Raw genomic sequence first — 6192 nt, forward strand, 5'->3', positions numbered from 1 at the left:
TTAACTTCTGTAAAAAGTGTAAGCTAATGAAAAACAAATATTTGTGCTTCTGAGTGGATATGAACCTGTACATTAAAAACCTCAAAAGATTTGTAATCCTGAGCCAGTATTCAATATTGATCTTATTCTTATCCGTATACATGCCTCAGTGATTCCATTCAGCCCATTGTCAGCTTAATATACAGGCCAATCAAAACACTACTTAGTTTCTAATCTTAATTTTAAAGATGCACTCTTACTCCCAAATATGATTAACCATATTTAATACAATTGTTTTAATTTACCAAAAGAGATTAATAAATGTCGAAAACAATGGTCCTTATGAATCAATCTATGATGGTTATTGAATACGGGCCGTGCTTTTCAACTAAGACTAAAACACTAAAATTGAAGACTTTCAAGTTGAGGTTTTCATTAGGGGTCTGCTACCTTAAAATGAAATATTTTTTTCCAAATAGTGTGTCTTGATTTAAGCCAATAACTTTTATGAGAAAAGGTTTACTAGGTTTATTTTGATCCAGAATATCATATTTGATTCAAGTCGATGTTTGAAGATTTTGAAAAAAAATCCACTCGAGTCGAATGCAATCGCCCAGATCAAAACGCAGTATTCATATATACATATTTTATTATATGCTTTCCGGTGATTTATAGAGATTGACACTGAAATAAATTTGATATTTCACTGTTTCAATAAGTAAATTAACATTTTCCTCTGTCTTGAAAGTTTATCCCTCTCTCACTTTCAAAACAAACTTCAGCTTGCACAGGGCTTGGAAGTAAATTAAATGATGTAATTTCCAAAATGAATTTACATTCACATACAATATGGTGTGTTTTCTGAAAAACTACAGTTAACGGTTTTTTATATCCGTACATAAAACAAAGACAACTGTTTGTTTTCAGTGTAAAATCAATATGCCACTTGTGAAATATAAATTTTGGTGTTCACTCGTTGAGATATATTACGCGCTTTCATTCAAACTAACAATAATCCTATACATAGTGAAGCATTTCTGAAATAGGGTGCTTATAGATGCTACAAAAAGGAGTATTGGTACTGAATTTATATATATGTGAGCTATAGTTTTACAAGGCCAAGTGTGATCAAAACTTACAAAAATCAACAAAAGTCAAACTCCCAAATCAAAAGGCAGTACCAATAACCCCTTTATTTTGTATCGCTACCTGGTATATTGTTTAGAAGACATGTTACATTACGTTTTAATGTTTCAGTGCAAAGATACTTGTTGTGATGTAAGGTCAGCATAGTGGAATACGGACAAGCATAATTTGTGCAGATTTATGATGCGTATAAATATAATATATTTTGTTTCCTCCGCAGCGTTCCAATTATGATATTGAAAACGAGGTGTTAACACTGCTTGACCATATAGTGGATGAGTGTTTGCAAGTCATTGCTCAGATACAACAGTTTGCCACCAACAGGCAACAACAATTGACGCTGAAACAGCTCAGGTCACGGCAGAGAGATAACTTCAAGAAGTTCTTAGCAAGGTACCTAAGAATAAATATTTCAATAATAATAATAATAATAATAATAATAATAATAATAATAATAATGTATGAAGTATTACTTCTCAAATTAGTATTCAGGTTAAAAAGGTAGACCAGTGAGGAAAAGTTCTCTTAATTACGGTTTGAACCAATGATTGCTGGAACAGTGGCACTGAGCACTACTGACAAAGCGAGCCAATCATCTAAATGTGCGCACTGTTTTAAGTTCTGGAAAAGTTTCTGCAATATAAGGAAAATCTAAGCAAGGATTTTAAGAAAATGAAAATTGTTTCATTAATTATTACCATACCATAACAAAGAAATATACCGTATACATAAATGAAAAACTATCATAGGTTTAAATGCATTTTTATTCCAGTGTACCATCATTGCTGTTGGGGCCATGTACATGTGTATATCTGTGTTGTTGGCAACTGTATCACCTTGATGGAATAAAGACGAGAGAAGGACCTCAATCTAACAGCAAATTAATCAAGTAAGGAACTGCATAATTTTATCGAAATATTTGTGTCATCAGTATCCATCAGGATTTACTATTATAAGTTCATGACCTTAATGTATCTGACCTTATACTTTTGTTCAAAATGAGATAAATGAAAGTGCTCTAAAACTGTTATCATGAAAGGGATGGTGGTTACTACCTTTATTAATTTTGAAAACAAGCTATATAGTGCCATTAAACCGGGTTTATGTTTATGTAAACTTTTTGCTTCTGAGCTTGTTTCTGTAGTTTTTCGCATTAATATTGTATCAAGTGTGAATGAATTTAAATTGACATGATTTGTGATGTTCATAAGCCAAAAAAGCACTCTTGTCTTAATTGTGATTCAGGGTTTGTAAAACTCATTCAGTCACCCTTATTCAGAAACAAGTCACATTGTTGCGCACATTTGTCTAGCCTTGGCTATATTTCCAAACCTATTTGAGATATTCAAAGTGAAACCCATAGATTTTCTAATAAAACAGTTGCACAAAAACACTTTACAACTTGCCACAAAAGGTCAGAATTTTCTTACGAAACTTGGTACACACATTACCAATGACACAATGCAGCAGCACATATATAGCAAGGCCCATAACTTTCGATTTTATCATTTTTGAGTGTTCCTGTTGTTTGGCTGAAACTGGTACATGAAAAATAGTGTTCAAAGCTTTTATTTTGTATCTTGGCCATAACTAAAAACATCGATCTTCACATGAAAACTTTGTGCATATGTAACAAGTGACAAACCATACATGTAAGATGGTCCATTTCTCCCATTTTGATATTTGTCAGGTTATGCCTTTCGATGTTTCTAAAAAAGGTTGTGCAAAATGTAAATCATTGGCCAAAACTTAAAAGCCTTTCAAGATGTTTACATAAAATACAGAACACCGATAAGAAGTAAAAGTAGATAGAATTTTATCAAGATTGTTTTCAGTTGGTACTTTTTACCAACTTAATATCACAAATTTAGTTCAAATGAGCAATCAAACTTGTATTTAATTTCCGGGATATATAAGCATGTTATTCTTTATTTGTCCATTTTTTTATTGTTTAACCTATTTGAATATTTGTTTCTACCTTCTCTGTCCTTACAGATTCTGGAAAAGTGTGATGCAGATTTGTGAAAATTTACGAACATTTACGCGCCATGACAAAAACAAATGGACAGAAGGGGCAGAGTTAGTGTACCAACTGTATGATTGCATCAGATCTAATTTGAAACAATGCTTTGATTGATATTTCGTTTATGGCATGCAAATAAATGATTGAATCAATTGTTATAAGTGTGTAGCTCATAGGGTTGTAGTATTGTTGTTTTTCTTTATCACATGGCGAAGGTTTTATTAAACTATGATTACGTGTATTGAAAAAAGCTTTTATGTTCATACGAAGGCATTACTTTCACATTCATATAACTTGTGAACAGATATTGATGAAAAATGAATGAAGTGTAACTAGATCAAACGTGCAGTTATGCTCGCAGAAGCTTGTTTATACAATTTGCATAAGCCTAGTTTTCATTAGTAATGAAGGGGAAAACATACCTGGAAATCATGTTTACCCTTGTAAGAGTTATCATAATCACAATGGAACTTGTGCAAACTGTATCTTTATAAGGCCTAGATCAAGTTGATTATATGTTATGTTCGGTCATAAAGTAACCAGATCAAATAGCAACAGATCAAAACACTCCACATTAGCAGTGAAAAAGCTTGTAAGAGTATTCTCCTTTGTCAATTGGCCTCGAATCTGGATACCTGCCAGCCGTTGAAGCAACAACTAGAATAAAATTCAAACTGTTATTCTCTGAAAATCCATATAAACGTTTTACTAGGATCAAATAATTGTAATGTGTATACTTATGATAATGAACTTTTGGGAAACCACTTTTTCAATGAGTGACAAAAAAAAGATCAATTGATTAAAACAAATTTATTTCACCTTTCTTAACTATTTCTGGTGATAAAAATAGATTGAGTGGTTGCATTAATTGAAATAGACATTTTATTTCTGAAGACACTATTGTTTTCTCAGAAAAACAAGTTAACAAACATTGGCTTTTTACTCTTTTTTTTCTCATGTATATAGTTTGATATCAACGGAGTTGAAAGTAAAGATGATTAAGAAATCCCCTATTTTTTCTTGAATGTTACAAGGTTTTGAATATATTCTGGTGAGATACCATACATACATTTGTTAGTTTCAATAGCAATGTATCTTACCATACCCTGCTCTAATGTAATTGAACTATATGGAGAATATTTTCGTAAGTTGAGGTGTAACCACATAACAATTTTTAAAGCTCTGTATTGAATCTTTTCCGATTTTTCTGTGTTGGTCTTGCTACAAAAATGGCAAACGACAGGACAGTAGTTGAAATTGGATCTGATAAAAGATTTAAAGATAATAAGCTAAGTTTTGGTTGTCTATTCTTTGCTTAGTCTTTGAAGAATATTCAATTGCTTAGCTGCTTTTTTTTGCACATTTTAGAAATCTGGGCATCAAAATTTAATACACTTTCTACCTCAACACCTATAAGTTTCACTTCATCTTCACAAACAATGGTGGTATTAAGTATGTTAAATTGTTTTATTTCTTTAACAGACCTTGAGCCAACTGAAATCTTTCAGGGTTAGCTTGCATTTGATTGGAAATAAACCACTTTCAAAATGTTACTTTCCTCTTCAAGAGTGGCATTATTGATAAAGTAGAAGATATCGTCTAGGAAGATGTTGAAAACTAAAGGCCCTTACATTGATCCTTCTGGTACGCCTTTCAGGGTGGAGTCCCACTCACTGGTAATTTGACTAAATTTGACACGTTGCTTTCTGTTTTAAGGTACAATATAGCTCTGCATAAGTTTACATGCTGGATGAGATGAGATCATGGGGCAGGCAGTCGAATGCTTTTGAGAGGTCCATTAGAACTGCGCCTACATATTTGTTCTCATCAAGAGCTTTTTCCAGTCTTTGACCAGCCTTAACAGGGTAGTTTGACACACAAATGTTGTTCTGAATGCCACCATGAAAGGATGAAAAATGTTAACAAAATGTTATCAAAATGACTAATCAGTTGCTCACAGCTAAAAATAGATGTGTAATCAATTGTTGATATGCATTCTTATGCAAATTCAGACCAGAATAGCGTACTTGATATTATGAATAACAAAATTAACGATGTCATCCCAGTAACTGTTCTAGGCAAACGTTCCGAAGTATTCATAATAATCAAAATATCTACAAATTGTTGATGGCTAACAAAAAGTAACTTCTTTCTGTGTTTTCCATTTTTGTACAACCAACAATTGATTTTATTATCTATTATCGAATATCCCAAAGCCGCCACAATTCACCATCGCACGACACTTACCTTCTGATATAGTTCACCTATAACGCCTGGGCGATTTAACTTTCGTGCCAAAATACAATGTGACAACATGACAGAGCTATTGAGTCAAATAAGTGCGAACACCAAATCATTTCGAAGCTTTAATTTCTTCCTATTCTAATGGAATTCGGTCAGAATATTTTCCTAAATGAAAACATTGTTTAAGTGAAGTGAGTAAAATGTCTTTGTCTTGCACTCACTATTTCAAGTATCTACTAGCATTTCGTTGTGTTATACCTCCAGTTCTTGGAAAATAATTCACCTTTAAGTCAAATACAACTCAGCAATTCGTTAACACATAACATCTTAACCTAAGATAGATGAAAGGTAATTTTTGATGTTATATATCGTGTCTGTTTACAAAGTATTTCCACTCCTTTAATTGTAGTGACAGTTCTCAGATATTTGACTTATTGGGCCGCGGATTATCAGCTACTGATAGTGCAAGGAAACAATGTAGTAAATCAAGTTGGGTGAACAGAGGATAGTATTTGATAGTATACGGGTGCATATAAATCTCATTCATTTTGCTTTCACCGGATACTTAAAATTTAGTTAATTATATATATAGAAAGTAACAGTGACGCATTTATTAATGGATCAAATCGAATGAAGGTTGACATGGATGCTGTTTGATACAGTTTCTTTTTCTTGTCAGCGTTAGGAAACAAAGTGCTTTAAAATACTTTTTGAATAACCTCTGGGGTGTTGTAAAAATATTTTAGATTTGTTTGTAAAGTTCATAGTCAGTGCATCGATCAGTTTTAAGGAAATTGGAT

General features: G+C 32.4%; 1 protein-coding gene across 3 annotated transcripts in view; it reads left to right on the top strand.

Moving 5' to 3' along the window:
* LOC128209343 (endoplasmic reticulum membrane-associated RNA degradation protein-like) overlaps positions 1 to 3434 on the top strand; it is a 29245-nt gene extending 25811 nt beyond the window's left edge. For 2 of the 3 annotated variants that reach the window (XM_052913342.1, XM_052913343.1), the window contains 3 exons: positions 1346 to 1518; positions 1898 to 2014; positions 3121 to 3433. The gene's annotated coding sequence lies outside the window, so the exon portion shown is untranslated. Of the gene's footprint in view, positions 1 to 1345; positions 1519 to 1897; positions 2015 to 3120 lie in introns of all 3 variants that reach the window. The other variant, XM_052913341.1, reaches the window with a different exon arrangement.
* Positions 3435 to 6192: the final 2758 nt, after the last annotated feature.

The sequence above is a fragment of the Mya arenaria genome, chromosome 11 (genome assembly GCF_026914265.1).
Source record: "Mya arenaria isolate MELC-2E11 chromosome 11, ASM2691426v1".
In the NCBI taxonomy this organism is placed as follows: Eukaryota; Metazoa; Mollusca; class Bivalvia; order Myida; family Myidae; genus Mya; species Mya arenaria.